At 44.8% G+C, this 15,331-nt stretch overlaps 1 protein-coding gene across 1 annotated transcript in view; it reads left to right on the top strand.

The window, feature by feature from the left end:
• The first annotated feature begins 5,016 nt into the window (after positions 1 to 5,016).
• adamtsl2 (ADAMTS-like 2) overlaps positions 5,017 to 15,331 on the top strand; it is a 60,709-nt gene continuing 50,394 nt past the window's right edge. The window contains exon 1 of the mRNA XM_056596453.1: positions 5,017 to 5,259. The gene's annotated coding sequence lies outside the window, so the exon portion shown is untranslated. The remainder of the gene's footprint in view (positions 5,260 to 15,331) is intronic.

Below are 15,331 nucleotides of genomic sequence, written 5' to 3'. Positions count from 1 at the left end.
ACACACACACAGACACACAACACACGTGTGTCCAGCTGTCCCCTTCAACATTTAAAGTCCCCATGCAGCAGGCCTCAGTCAGGGGGGTGGGGGGCAGCTGCCTGCATACCAGTGGGGCGGGGCAGCAGGGAGAGTGTAGCATTCCAGTAGGCCCTGCGGGTCAAACTGGAGTCACACCAGAGTCACAGCATGTCCACAAAGCTCTGGAGATACTGATGTCAGTTTTAGTTGCTGGGGGGAGTAAAGTGAAATCAAAGCAGATTGTTGATTTTCTTTGTAGGTAGGTGCTACTTGGCGTTGGCGACTTTGGGCTTTACGCCCAAAGTTGGGATGCATTTGGTCTGGAACATGGAGGGCTATTTAAGGGGATGTGTGTTGTGGTGATGAAAAGGTTTTCCTAGACCAATCACAGAGCAGCCAAGTGCCAGTAAATGTTTGTGGCGTGGAGCGTTAACGCTGTGATGTTTTATGAACCCAAACACGTGATGAAAAACAACTAACCGCACAAGGAGTCATGATTCATGATGGTACAAGAGGCCACAGAGTGTTAACTGAGCTGACACACACTAATGCACTAATGTGTGTTTTTAGGAATCAGTTTCTTATGTTATTAATGTTCACATGAACTACTAACTTAACACTAAACACTCAACTACTCTCTGTGCCTATTGCTCTCTCTCAATGCAACAGACAGACAGAATGACAGACGTCTTTTGCCTCTCTTGGAAAGGCTGAAGGAAGGACAAGTCTCAGAGACACGAAAACAAATTCCCTCTCTCTCTCTCTCTCTCTCTCTCTCTCTCTCTCTCTCTCTCTCTCTCTCTCTCTCTCTCTCTCTCTCTCTCTCTCTCTCTCTCTCTCTCTCTCAGCTGTTCCTCCTGCCCATGAGCTAAAGGCCCAAGCACAAAGGGTGCACTGTGTGTGTGTGTGTGTGTGTGTGTGTATGTGTTAGTGTGTATGTATGTATGTGTGTGTGTGTGAGTGTGTGTTTGTGTGTTAGTTTGTGTGTGTGTGTGTTTGCGTGTGTGTGTGTGTAAGTGTCAGTGTGGTGTGTGTGTGTGTGTGTGTGTGTGTGTGTGTGTGTGTGTGTGTGTGTGTGTGTGTGTGTGTGTGTGTGTGTGTGTGTGTGTGTGTGTGTGTGTGTGTGTGTGTGTGTGTGTGTAACCTGACCAGGCGAAAGAGAGTCCGGCGTGCAGCTTTCAAGCTCATCAGGCCACGCCCTTTCTCCACCAGCTCCTCCCCCTACTCCTCATGGTTAATGAACGCATACGTTTAGGGATGGATAGTTTAGATATGAGGGCAGTGATGGTTAAGTTTAGGTATAAGGTTAGAGAAGGTTAAGTTAAGGTATTAGTTTAGAGATGGTTAGGTTTTGGGTATTAGGTTAGAGAAGGTCAAGTTAAGGTATTAGGTTAAAGATGCTCAAGTTAAGGTATTAGTTTAGAGTTGATTAAGTTTAAGTATTGGGTTAGAGATGGTTAAGTATAGCTATTAGGCTAGTGATGGTTAGTTTAGGTATTAGGTCAGAGATTATTAAGTCTATCTATTAGTTTAGAGATGATTAAAGTTGGTTAAGGTATTAGGTTAGAGAGGGTTAAGTGTATGCATTTGAAGACGATTACGTTTGTTAGAAAGTAAGGATCTGCGAGGCAGCAATTCATGATGGGAATAACTTTGCTCTGTCAATGTCGATATGAAGAGTTTGAAAGAAACAAGCTGGTTGACCCCAGCATGACCCCAAGGTTGAGAGGTCAGAGGTGAGCTCAGAATTACAACAAACTAAGGGAACGGAGGGAAGGGTTAATTATAAGGTACTTGCATACTCCCTCAACCCCTAAGAATCCTACATTGGGCCCATGTTGGTGGTTGTGGGTGATCATGTAAACTTGGCGTTGGCCAGCTTTTGTCAACCTCCTATAGCTGGGTGTTGGTGTTGGTTGGGGCAGGGTCCACAACCTTAACAGAGAAGGGGTCTGTGTCAGAAGGATCCTGAACTAAAACTAAGCTGTTTAGTCTCTTGAGTCTTGACTCATAAATGTTGTGATTTTGTTTCCATATGAAGATGTGATTGTGATGTGATTGGCAGATGTGGCATGTTTTGTAGTTTCAGTCACTAAAACATGAGGCAGGTGTTTCTCATTGTAAACCATTAGCTGAAGATGATAAATGCCTTTCACCCATATTTCAGCGCATACATTACTGCAGCTGTGCTACATAGCGTCACACATTGGTATAGTGATGCAAAATGAATTGTAGATGGATTATTTGATTGAAAGGAAGGTCCAGGTTAAAGCAGTATTTGAGTAAAAGTACTTCAACCTTTAAACCTATAATAAACCTACCTAATAATCCTGACCTCCTGTCATTCAGGGAATATGAAGTTTAACTACCTCCAAAGGTTTACTTCCTAAAAGAGCTTTACAACATCTGCTATAAAATCAATGTCCCAGTGAACATATTCACATCCCAGCACACTAAGGGATGAGTTAGTACGCTTAGAGGTTTAGGGGTTCACTGGGTGTTTAGTAGAGGTTCACTGGGGGTTTAGTAGTGGTTCACTAGGTGTTTATTGGTGGTTCACTTGGGGTTTAGTAACAGTTTATAGGGTGTTTAATGGTAGTTCACTAAGTCCTCAGTATTAGTTCAGTGACTAGTGGAAGTTCACCAGATGTTTAGACGTTGTTCACTCTGTGAAATAGGTTTAGTTGAGGTTCAGATGGTGATAAGTGATCACTTAGTGTTTAGTAGTAGTTCACTAAGTGTTTAGGAGTTCCCTAAGTGTTTGTTAGTAGTTCATCACCAAGTGGATAACAGTAGTTCACAGAGCTTTTTGTAGTAGTTCTTCAGTAGTTGTTCATTACAACACTTTGTAATATACTACTACTGAACACAGAGTGAATTACTACTTACCACTGTGTGTGTAGTGGTAGTAGTAGTTCCGTCACTAACTGTTTAGTAATAGTTCACAAACACTTAATAAGTGATTTATTAAGTGTTTAGCGGTAGTTTATCAGTAAGTGTTAAGTAGTAGTTCATAAAGTGATTTGTAGTAGTGGGGTCCCGAATCACCGCTCTAAGAGTGTATGGTGCATTCAGCTGGGGGGTAGGGGTGGGGGGGCTTGCTGTATGACTTTGTGTCTGCTGGCGGGGCGGTCTGGACCGGGCTGTTTTCTTACCGTCTGGCTCTACCAGCCTGAATACATCTGGGCAGCTGGCCAAGAGTATGTCAGCTTACCTCGATCTCCCCTTCCTTCCCTCTCTCGCTCTCCCTCACCACTATTTCTCTTCCTCCTCACTTTTTCTCTCGCCATACATCTCTCTCATCTCTCTCAGCCCCCAACCCCCCAGTATCTCTATTTCATTCTCTCTTACTATTCCACTCTTTATCTCTCTCTGCCTCTCTGTCTACTGCTCCTTCTGTCTTCCTTCCCCCTACTCTCTCTCTCTCTCTCTCTCTCTCTCTCTCTCTCTCTCTCTCTCTCTCTCTCTCTCTCTCTCTCTCTCTTTCACTCTCTCTCTTTCACTCTCTTTCCGTCTGACCTCGGTTGACCCTCTCTCCCCTGCCCCCCCTCTCTCCCCCCCTGTCTCTGGGTGTTGGTGTTCAGCTGAGATCGTTTCACACGCTTCATTGTGAGAGAAATGAGTAACCTTTTTCTGTGGTTTTGTTTACAACGTTTAGCTGCTCGCCGTCTGCACACGCCAAGCCTGATGGCTCTCTCTCACACGCACAGGCACAGGCTAAGGTACACACACGCAACCACAAACACACAGACACAGACACAGACACACACACACACACACACACACACACACACATACACACACACACACACACACATGTACAGACATGAACACACAACAATATAGACATGTTCAGCTTAATATTCATTAGTTGAACAATATAAGGTTAATGGTATTGACGAGTTAGTGAGGAATGAGTAGGGAGGAGGAGGAGAAGGAGGAAGAGGAGGAGGGCTAGAACACGCTGGAGATCTCAAAGAGGTAGAGAAAAAAAGCCTTTCAGAGTGAAGACAGACCAGATTAAAGACAAGGATGAGGAGGGAGAGAAGAAGAGAGGATGAAGAGGTAAAGAGGAAGAGAGGATGAGGAGGTAGAGAGGAAGAGAGGATGAGGTGGTATTGAGGAAGAGGAGGTAGATAGGAAGAGAGGATGAGGCGGTAGAGAGGAAGAGAGAAAGAGGAGGTCGAATGGAAGAGAGGATGAGGAGGTAGAGAGGAACAGAGGATGTAGAGGAGGTATAGGGAAGAGAGGAAGAGGAGGTAGAGATGATGAGGAGGTAGAGAGGAAGAGGAGGTAGAGATGATGAGGAGGTAGAGAGGAGGTGGGGTAGAGAGGAAGAGGAGGTAGAGAGGAAGAGGAGATAGAGAGGAAGAGGAGGTAGAGATGATGAGGAGGTAGAGAGGAAGAGGAGGCAGAGAGGAAGAGGAGGTAGAGATGATGAGGAGGTAGAGAGGAAGAGGAGGTAGAGATGAAGAGGAGGTAGAGAGGAAGAGGAGGAGATGATGAGGTCGTATGAAATCCAGCATATTCATCTAAAATACTCTCACAACACTACGGCCAGACAGGTACGTAGGTAGAGACTGAGACAGACTCTCTCTCTCTCTCTCTCTCTCTCTCTCTCTCTCTCTGACTCTCTATCTCTGTCTGTCGGTCTCTCTCTCTCTCTCTCTTTCTCTCTCTACCTCTTTCTCTCTCTCTTTCTCTCTGTCTCTCATTGGATCCAGGGGAGGAGAGAGATGCTTGCGCACACCTCTCTCTCTTTCTCTCTTTCTCTTTCTCTCTCTCTCTCTCTCTCTCTCTCTCTCTCTCTCTCTCTCTCTCTCTCTCTCTCTCTCTCTCTCTCTCTCTCTCTCTCTCTCTCTTTCTCTCTGTCTCTCATTGGGTCCAGGGGAGGAGAGAGATGCTTGCACACACCTTACCTCTCTCCCTCCCTCCCCCTTCTCTCCCTTTTTCTCTTTCTCCTTTTCTCTTTTTCTCTCACTCGATACACTCACACATCTCAGCACACAGCACAACCAAGCCACCAGGTTTCCCCTGGTGCACACACACATACACCTACACACACACACACACACACACACACACACACACACACACACACACACACACACACACACACACACACACACACACACACACACACACACACACACACACACACAAAACAAACACTGTCTGCGACATCCTCGGACGACAGCAACTAAAACTGGCCCAAGAAGCCCTTGGACTGCCACCCAGGTGAGAGCCCACCAGTGTGCGTGTGTATGTGTGTGTGTGTGTATGTTTGTTTGTGTGCGTGTGCATTCATGTTTGTGTTGGTATGTTCAAATTATGTGCAAGTAACATTAGTATCAATGTGTTTTGTGCAAGCCAAAACAATTATGCACAATTACCATAACTTTCGACCAGATGTGTGTGTGCGGGTGGGCGGGATGTAGGTCTGAGTGTGTCTGTGTGTGTGTGTGCTAGTACTTCTTGGTGTTTCTTAGTCTGCGATAACCAAATCCTTATTTTGAGGTGAAAACAGGAGAAATGTGCTGTTTGGATAAACACAGTCTATACATATGAGATGTGTTAACATCAGATAATTTGATAGATTTATTTAGACTTATTGGATGCAAATGGAACGCCCATCCCTGGCAACAGGAGTCTAGTTACTGTAACGGTTCCAGAATGGTCTAAACATGACCAGCCTTAAAGGCAGACCAACGCCAGGCTCCCTCTAAAGACCAGATTATACTTTGACTAGGGGGTCGAAGAGCCGCTGTCAGTAGTGGGTGGGTCAATACGCCGTGGTTCCCCACTTTATTGTTCTGGGTCGATATTTATAAGGTAAAGATGAAAACATTTACAAGTCCTAATTCCCAGGCTTCTAGCTAGAAGTAATAGTAAAAGTAAAGTAAAAATAATCTCAAATGCATGTTTTGCAAATCCTTTTAAGACAGAGATGCCCATAACCTCTGGACTCTGTGGGTAACGCCGCTGACAGAGAGATCCACAGGGTTCCTATGGTCCAGGTGCCTATGTATGTGTATCAATTTGGTTTTAAGAAACTACAACCCATATGACCAGCACAGACAAACAGGCAAGCAGGCACTGGGAACATCTCTGGTGGAAATCCCAAGAAAACTCTCCCCTCTTGTCCTCACCTCTCCTCTCTCCCCTCCTGTCCTCCCCTCTCCTCTCTCCCCTCCTGTCCTCAGCTCTCCTCTCTCCCCTCTTGTCCTCAGCTCTCCTCTCTCCCCTCCTGTCCTCACCTCTCCTCTCTCCCCTCCTGTCCTCACCTCTCCTCTCTCCCCTCCTGTCCTCAGCTCTCCTCTCTCCCCTCTTGTCCTCAGCTCTCCTCTCTCCCCTCCTGTCCTCACCTCTCCTCTCTCCCCTCCTGTCCTCACCTCTCCTCTCTCCCCTCCTGTCCTCAGCTCTCCTCTCTCCCCTCTTGTCCTCAGCTCTCCTCTCTCCCCTCCTGTCCTCAGCTCTCCTCTCTCCCCTCCTGTCCTCACCTCTCCTCTCTCCCCTCCTGTCCTCACCTCTCTGCCTCTCCTCTTCTCTCCTCTCTGTCCTCTCTCCCCTCCTGTCCTCACCTCTACACCTCTCCTCTCATCCACAAAATGATTGAATATAGGCGGTGTGAATGTGCATGCTCCTGCATGTGAGTGTCTATGTGTCTGTGTGTGTGTCTGTGTGTGTGTGTGTGTGTGTGTGTGTGTGTGTGTGTGTGTGTGTGTGTGTGTGTGTGTGTGTGTGTGCATGCGTATGTGCTTATGTCGGTGTACGTGTGTGTGTGTGTGTGTGTGTGTGTGTGTGTGTGTGTGTGTGTGTGTGTGTGTGTGTGTGTGTGTGTGTGTGTGTGTGTGTGTGTGTGTGTGTCTGGCGGATGTCCAGGGGTGTGTATGTTAATGATCACCAGGTGTGGCTGCTTCGAAACACCTGTCACCAATATTTAGTGGCAGTGCGGCCCAGAAAGAGAGCCAGACAGAGAGCCAGACGCCTGGCAGGTCCAGTCTGGCCACTGTTTGCTTATTTTAAGAAGCTGCTCAGCTGGACGGGAGCGTAGACACCACCCAGCACCTCCTCTTTCCTAGAAATCCAGCCCCGCGTCTGCTCCTCCTCCCCTCCATCTCCTCCTCCACCTCCTCCTCCCCTCCATCTCCCCAACCTCCCTCCCCCCCCCCACCTCACCCCCCTCCTCCCTATCCACTCCTTTTTCTCATCCCCTCTTCCTCTCCTCCTCTTTTCCTCCTCCCTCCCTTCCTCCTCTCCCCCCCCCTTCCTCTCCTCCTCTTCCCCCCCTCTCCAGGGCTGAATGAATGTGCTGTCATATGTGTAGTGTAGTACTACGTGCTTTCTCAGCTGCCCAGTTCAACCACAGTCTTCTACTCTTGGACGCTGGGAGATGCCCCAGTGCAACAACCTTCTTCTAGTGGTGGACACTGGGTGCGGGTCAATACAGCCAGAGTGTTCTTCTGGTGGAAACTGGAAGTGTGTGTGTGTGTGTGTGTGTGTGTGTGCATGTGTGCCTGTGTGTGTGTGTGTGTGTGTGTGTGTGTGTGTGTGTGTGTGTGTGTGTGTGTGTGTGTGTGTGTGTGTGTGTGTGTGTGTGTGTGTGTGTGTGTGTGTGTGTGTGTGTGTGTGTGCATAACAAAGATGTACCTGTACGACGATGGCAGAAGCGTCCAAGGGGCTGGTGGTTTAATCCTCCACTCAAAACCTGTCCACGGATAGAGAAACTACTCATGTTCTTTAGGAAAATAAGTGTTAAGTATAAAATAAGATTCCAAGTAGAAGTTACTCATTTAACATTATTGTTTAATGGATTATTGTTTATTACCTGATGATACATGATCAACCAAGAAAATGCATTGGGATATCTAGTTATCTAGTTACACATACTAATACTACTTTTCGATCTAAATTGTAACTGGTTAGATAAAACTAATAGGAAACCCCTTAAACAGATTATAGATAGTCTGGATTTTACACAATTGTTGGAAGGTCCAACTAGAATAACTGCATCTTCCCAGACTCAAATAGAATTAATATTTGGTAACAAGCCTGAAAGAGTTGTTAAGACATTTAATTGTATTACTGGACTGTCTGACCATAATCTGACATTAATGTCCAGAAAACGAACAAAGAAACGTTTTCATCATTCTAATAAACCTAAAGAGCCACTCAGGATTCCAAAAAATTAAATGGCTAATTTCCAAAGAGCAGTGCAGCAGACTGATTGGAAACATTTACTTACTGGAAGCAATACAGAAGCAGAAAGCAAATTGTTATCTGCCAAGTTACATAGTCTAGTTAAGGAGTTTACTAAAAAGGTCAAAGAAAAGAAAAAAATCAATGCACTTCCCTTGCTCAATACTGAAATATTCACCCTGATGAAGGAAAGAGACTCTGCATGGAAAAGATCATTGAAGACCGAATTAAATATTGACAGACATAGGTTCACTTCACTGCGTAATAAAGTAATCAAATTCATCAGAAAGGCCAAAGCAATTATCAATGAGGCAAGGGTAACACAAAGCTGATCTGGGAACAGATTAAAAATGTAATGGGAATTAGTCACAGGCCCAGGAGGCAGTTAGAGCTGAATCTGAATGGTAAATCAATGCAAGATCCAGCACAACTAGCTGTAGCTTTTAATGAATATTTAATAAATTCTGTGGCTGAAATTGCACAGAATTTTCCCTAAACAACTGCAAGAATTCTAGAAGTAGATGAAAACAAGCCTTCTTTCAGCATTCAACCTATTTCTGAACTTAAAACTCAAGCAATAATTAATTCTCTTAAGATCTTAGCAGCAAAGGATATTTATGGTATGGATTCTAAAATGCGTAAATCTCTGCAAGTCACCTAGCCTACCCAATCACACAAACTATCAACCAGTCAGTACGACAGGGGATATTACCAACAACCTGGAAGACAGCAATTGTTACTCCCATATTCAAGTCAGACGACCCTCAGAACATATGTAACTACCGCCCAATCAGTATTTTACCTATAATTTCCAAGGTTGCTGAGAAATGTGTATCAGAGCAGCTTGTTTCTTTTTTAAATAATGGTCCATTTACTCTTCATCCCATGCAGTTTGGCTTCAGGACCCACCACTCTGTGGAAACAGCTAAGTGTTTCATCTTAGAGGAGGTCCGAGCAAAGGTCGACAAGGGAAGTGATGTTGGGGCTGTATTTTTAGACCTTCGTAAAGCTTTCGAAACAGTCAACCATCAGGCCCTTATTGCCAAACTATCTGCTTTTAACTTCTCACCTTTAACACTCAAATGGATTGAGTCATATTTAACTGGTAGAAGTCAACATGTTTTTGTGAACAATCAACGTTCACCAGCTCTTAACTTATGCAATGGGGTACCACAAGGATCGATACTTGGCCCGCTTTTGTTTAGTCTGTATATTAATGATCTGCCGTTGGTTTGTCCTGATATCAAAATACAAATGTATGCAGACGACACTGTAGTACATATGCATGCCAAAACAAAAGATCTGGCTGCTGCTAAACTCACTACAGCTATGGACCAGATCACTAATTGACCAAACCATTCCTGCCTGCAACTTAATGTTAATAAAACCGTAGGAATGTATTTTACCAAAAGACAATGTAACATCATGTCGAACATAACAATATTAGGTCAAAACATAAGTGCCACAATTTAAGTATCTGGGCATTATCATTGATTCTACTCTTTCTTTTAAATCACACATTAAGAAAGTGTGCAACAGGGTAAAGTTTTGCCTAGCCAATTTTAAATATATTAGAAATTCCCTAACTTTTAATGTTGCCAAACTTGGCATGGATGCCATGATTAAGTCACATCTTACATAGGCCTACTGTATGACAAGCTGGGGGAAAAACTAACAGTTTGTCATTGAAGCCATTAGCAACTCTTTACAAGAGAACACTCAAAGTGTTGGACCAGCATAAAGCCCAGTTCAGACCAAAGATTCACCTTGCAACGACTTGCAACTCGCAACTCACAACTGGTCGCGACGCCTTGCGACGAGACGGGCTGCGACGTTCTAAAACTGGGCAGTTCACAGTAGCCGCGTTTACATGGCACATCTGATCCGCATAGATTTCTATGCGGCATAGATCTGTTCCTAAAATGTGTTCCGAATGTACTGTATTCTGTATACATGGCAGTAACAAAAGTGTCCGTTCTGTCTCTCGCGCACACCTGACACATCTCTGGACCGGCGGCGACATAATGGATGTCTTATCACTATCGGGGATTTTAAATTTGATTTTAATGAAAGCACAGCAGGAGAGAGCTTTTCTCTGCCTGCTCCTTCAATTAAGAAGGAGGACGACAGCGCAGCAACGTCAATTTCTCGTCAGATCTTTATATTTACCCTAAGCTCCGCCGCAAACAAGAGGAATTTGGATGCGAGTCCGCAGCCAAGACTGGTGGGAGAGAATGGTCTTATGGGAAATTAGTGACCAGGAATCCTCGAAGGTCCAATTGCGAACTACTGCAGCTGCCATCTCTCTAAGTTAAGAAGTATTTTAACGTTCAGCCTGCAAAAGTACTAATAGTAGCCTACTCATTTACAGTTATCTCGGACGAGCGCGGACACTACGATACGCGAACACGTCATTAATAACATCCATGTGTCCCGTCGCTTAGCAACCGGACACGCTTACCGGACTACTTTTACGGAGTGATAACAAAGACGTGAATCAGGCAATAAATCCACTTTCCTTGACAGCGGTGAAGTTCGGTGTGCTTAAAAGTACAGACGGAGCTCAGTGTACCAATTGCGAACTACTGCGGCTGCAGTAAGTTAAACCCCAATCTATGCGGAATAAGTGTAGACATGGCGATTTAAAACGGACTACACCACCTCTTCTATTCGGCATAGAATCTATGCCGAACAGATAATTGTATTCCGAATGAGGCGTATACATGACCATTTTCTATGCCGCATAGAAATCTATGCGGCATAGATGTGTCCATGAAAACGCGGCTACTGGCTGCAACGCGCTGCAACGGTAGGTGGTTTCCCTAGCAACTGTGAATGCAAGTTCACAAGTTGATCTGGCTGCCTTTCGTGTTTTCACGAAGAATTTATAATTTTTTTTGCGGAGATTTTCCATGTGGGTCCACGGTACAACGGAATGAAATCCGACCTTATTAATATCCCCCCCCACGATAGTATGAGTTCGAATCCCGTAATGTATCGTATTTTAAGCATTCGTTTTTTATTTATTTCTGCTTAAAACGGTTCTACGTGACAAGTTTCTTCCAATTACACTCCAAATACGAATGAGATGGGAATGTTTTTGACATTTTATTGAAAGACAAATCAAAGAGGCATTCGCAAGGACAGCTACGTGTCTGGCCCGATTTCCAACAGCTGGCGTAGCCACGACAACAAACGACGCATTCGGCTAATGGTCACCAGTTAACACGGTCACGAGTTGAACTTAATAATAATAATAAATGAAATTTATATAGCGTTTAATATGGTACTCTAAGACACTTTAAAACACCACACCAAGTGCCACTGCAATGTCGCCACATGCTTTCTTCTTGCTGCCCCTGTTGCTATACCCCTTAAGGTGCGGCCACACCAGACGCATATCTCGCGTAATTTTTACGCGAGATACGCGCGTAAAATGTTGCTTGACCATTTTGTGTCAAAAATGGTCGCATACGCGCCATACGCGCCATACGCGCCTACGTCACTCGCCTAGATGAGTCCATGTCCATGCAAGTGAACGGAGCGTTCCCTCTTCGTCATAACTATCAAACCAAACATCCTTCACATTCACCGAGCGAACATTACGAAAGTAAAAGGCACATTTCTCGCTAAAAATGTTTCCATAAACGCATTTAATGGCGTAACTATGTTACTATTTCCACCCAGAATAAAGAAAGTTGTCGGCCGTGGCTGCGCTGGAGTCCGAGGTAGGAAACCCAAACGCCGCCGTGTTTGGGTGATAGAGTTTAGATCGGGTTAGATTAAATAATCTCGGATATAAATAACAATAATCGGGTTAAATAACTTCACATGGTGTGTCTGGTGTGTTTCCAGCATTCGTAGTGTTGATCAGCAGATATATAGTCCGCCAAGACGTTGAGGTTGCTTAGTAACCAGAGACTCTGTCCATGCAAGTGAACGGAGCGTTCCCTCTTCGTCATAACTATCAAACCAAACATCCTTCACATTCACCGAGCAAACATTATGAAAGTAAAATGCACATTTCTCGCTAGAAATGTTTCCATAAAAGCATTTAATGGCGTAATTATGTTACTATTTCCACACAGAATAAAGAAAGATGTCGGCCGTATGCTTCTGTCCAAGCTCACTACTCTCTGCCAGTGACGTCGGGTCAAGCTCAACGCTGATTGGGCAACGCGGCTAATCGTCATGCGTATGAGCGTAACGGTACGGCCACACCAACCGCGTTACGCCCCGTGCCCACTACCTCCGTCCGTTGCGTGATCCCCATTGACTTTAATGGGGACGGACGCGCAATGCATTGTGGATCCGTCCGTTCCGTTGGAGCCTTCGGCTCAGTCAAGAAGTTGAAAATTGTTCAACTTTTTCGGCAGCGACGGATCCGTCATCCAATCAGATCGCGTCTGCAAATTTAAGCACTGTGACGCGACTCGGGCTCTGACGATACTGGAAAGCGGGAAAGCGGGTCATCTTGCATCGCAACAAGCAGGAAGTAGCGGGAAGAACCCGGCGAAGCGATTTGATTGGCTGACGGATGCCTCTGCAAAGACTACTCCCCCATCAGTCAGCAACGCCTTCCCTCCTCCGTTGACTGAAGGAGGTAGTGGGCACGGGGCGTTACTCGCGTTAGGGGCGTCCAAACTCGGCATTTTTGCATAGGGAACCATTGGTATAGGCACGTAGACGCGTTACATGCGTTGAAGCGTCGCGTTAGGGGCGTTAGGCGCGTCAGACGCACGTAATTACGCACGTAAACGCAGTAACGCGCCCAACGCATAAACGCCCGGAGTTCAGAAATGTGAACTTTCAACGCTCCAACGCGTGGCGCTTAGCCGCGATAGCCAATCAGTGTGGAGCTTGACCCGACGTCACTGGCAGAGAGTAGTGAGCTTGGACAGAAGCATACGGCCGACATCTTTCTTTATTCTGGGTGGAAATAGTAACATAGTTACTATTTCCGTTTATGGAAACATTTTTAGCGAGAAATGTGCATTTTACTTTCATAATGTTCGCTCGATGAATGTGAAGGATGGTTGGTTTGATAGTTATGACGAAGAGGGAACGCTCCGTTCACTTGCATGCACAGAGTCTCTGGATGCTAAGCAACCTCAACGTCTTGGCGGACAATTTCTCTCCTGATCAACACTACGAATGCTGGAAACACACCAGACACACCATGTGAAGTTATTTAACCCGATTATTGTTATTTATATCAGAGATTATTTAATCTAACCCGATCTAAACTCTATCACCCAAACACGGCGGCGTTTGGGTTTCCTACCTCGGACTCCAGCGCAGCCACGGCCGACAACTATCTTTATTCTGGGTGGAAATAGTAACATAGTTACGCCATTAAATGCGTTTATGGAAACATTTTTAGCGAGAAATGTGCATTTTACTTTCATAATGTTCGCTCGATGAATGTGAAGGATGTTTGGTTTGATAGTTATGACGAAGAGGGAACGCTCCGTTCACTTGCATGGACAGAGTCTCTGGATGCTAAGCAACCTCAACGTCTTGGCGGACAATTTCTCTCCTGATCAACACTGCGAATGCTGGAAACACACCAGACACACCATGTGAAGTTATTTAACCCGATTATTGTTATTTATATCAGAGATTATTTAATCTAACCCGATCTAAACTCTATCACCCAAACACGGCGGCGTTTGGGTTTCCTACCTCGGACTCCAGTGCAGCCACGGCCGACAACTATCTTTATTCTGGGTGGAAATAGTAACGTAGTTACGCCATTAAATGCGTTTATGGAAACATTTTTAGCGAGAAATGTGCATTTTACTTTCATAATGTTCGCTCGGTGAATGTGAAGGATGTTTGGTTTGATAGTTATGACGAAGAGGGAACGCTCCGTTCACTTGCATGGAAATGGACTTATCTAGCTGCGTTGGCGCGTTGACGCGTTGGAAGCGTTGAACCACCACACAATGATCAAGCGTCAGGTTAGGCGCGTTACTCGCGTTATCCAACGCGAGTAACGCGTTTGGTGTGGCCGCACCGTAAAAAGTTACATTTTTTGAACTCTTGAAATGTACGCGATATACGCGCCTCATACGCACGTTACGTGCGTAAAATGTTGCTTATACGCGTGAAACGCGTAATACGCGTGTAAACCAATGGTTCCCTATGGAAAAAATGGCGATTTTATACGCGAAGTACGCAAGATACGCGTCTGGTGTGGCCGCACCTTTACTGCCAACGTCGTAAAGGACATGTTGCTCCTCCAGCAAGCGAATTCCACATGAACTGGGCTTAACAGGTTACATCATTGTACTATATTAAATAACCATAAACTGCTGAGCTGGGAAGATGTAATCAAATATAAAAACATCTGCCTGGTTTTCAAAATTCTGCATAACACCGCTCCTCCTCCTTTAAAGTCATTCATAATCCAACGTAACAGCAGCAATCAGATCACCAGAAGCGCCACACGGGGTGACCTTCTAATCCCATTTAGAAAAAGCACATTTGGTCAACAATCATTTTCTGTTAGAGCAATACGAAATTGGAATTCACTGCCTACCACTATCAATGATATACATTATACATACATATTCCACCTTTACAGCACACCTTAAAACATGGCTGTCCGACAACTATAATTGCACACATTAACTTCTGTCAGACGTGATTTGTGTGTTTGATGTGACATAGTCTTAGTCATTGTTGCTGCCGCTCCATCTCTGCTACATGCCTGCATGTTCTGCCCTATGTGCTTTCAATGTGATCTTTGTGGCCTATTTTCCCTTGTCTCCTGTGTGTTTGTGTTGTTGTTGCATGAACTGCCTTGATATCTTTGCCATCATCTGTGCTTGCCTGTTTGTTCTTCAACTGTGTGCAATATGTTTATATGCTTTTTCCCCTTTTTGCTCAGGCCTGCTGTAATTATAAATGTAATGTATTTTTTAAATTTGTTTTGCTGTTATATATTGTAGGTTACCTACTGACAACTGGCTGGGGACTACAGCTGGAAATTAGCCAAATAGGCTAAAGCTGCTCCTTCTCAAAAGGGACTGTCCACAAAACTATGAACAAATAAACTAAACTAAACTAAACATACATCTATTTAACAATACATTACAAATACTAG

Source organism: Gadus chalcogrammus, chromosome 8, assembly GCF_026213295.1.
Source record: "Gadus chalcogrammus isolate NIFS_2021 chromosome 8, NIFS_Gcha_1.0, whole genome shotgun sequence".
Classification (NCBI taxonomy): domain Eukaryota; kingdom Metazoa; phylum Chordata; class Actinopteri; order Gadiformes; family Gadidae; genus Gadus; species Gadus chalcogrammus.
The sequence above is the reverse complement of the archived record's forward strand: the minus strand, read 5'-3'. Positions and strand labels throughout refer to the sequence as shown.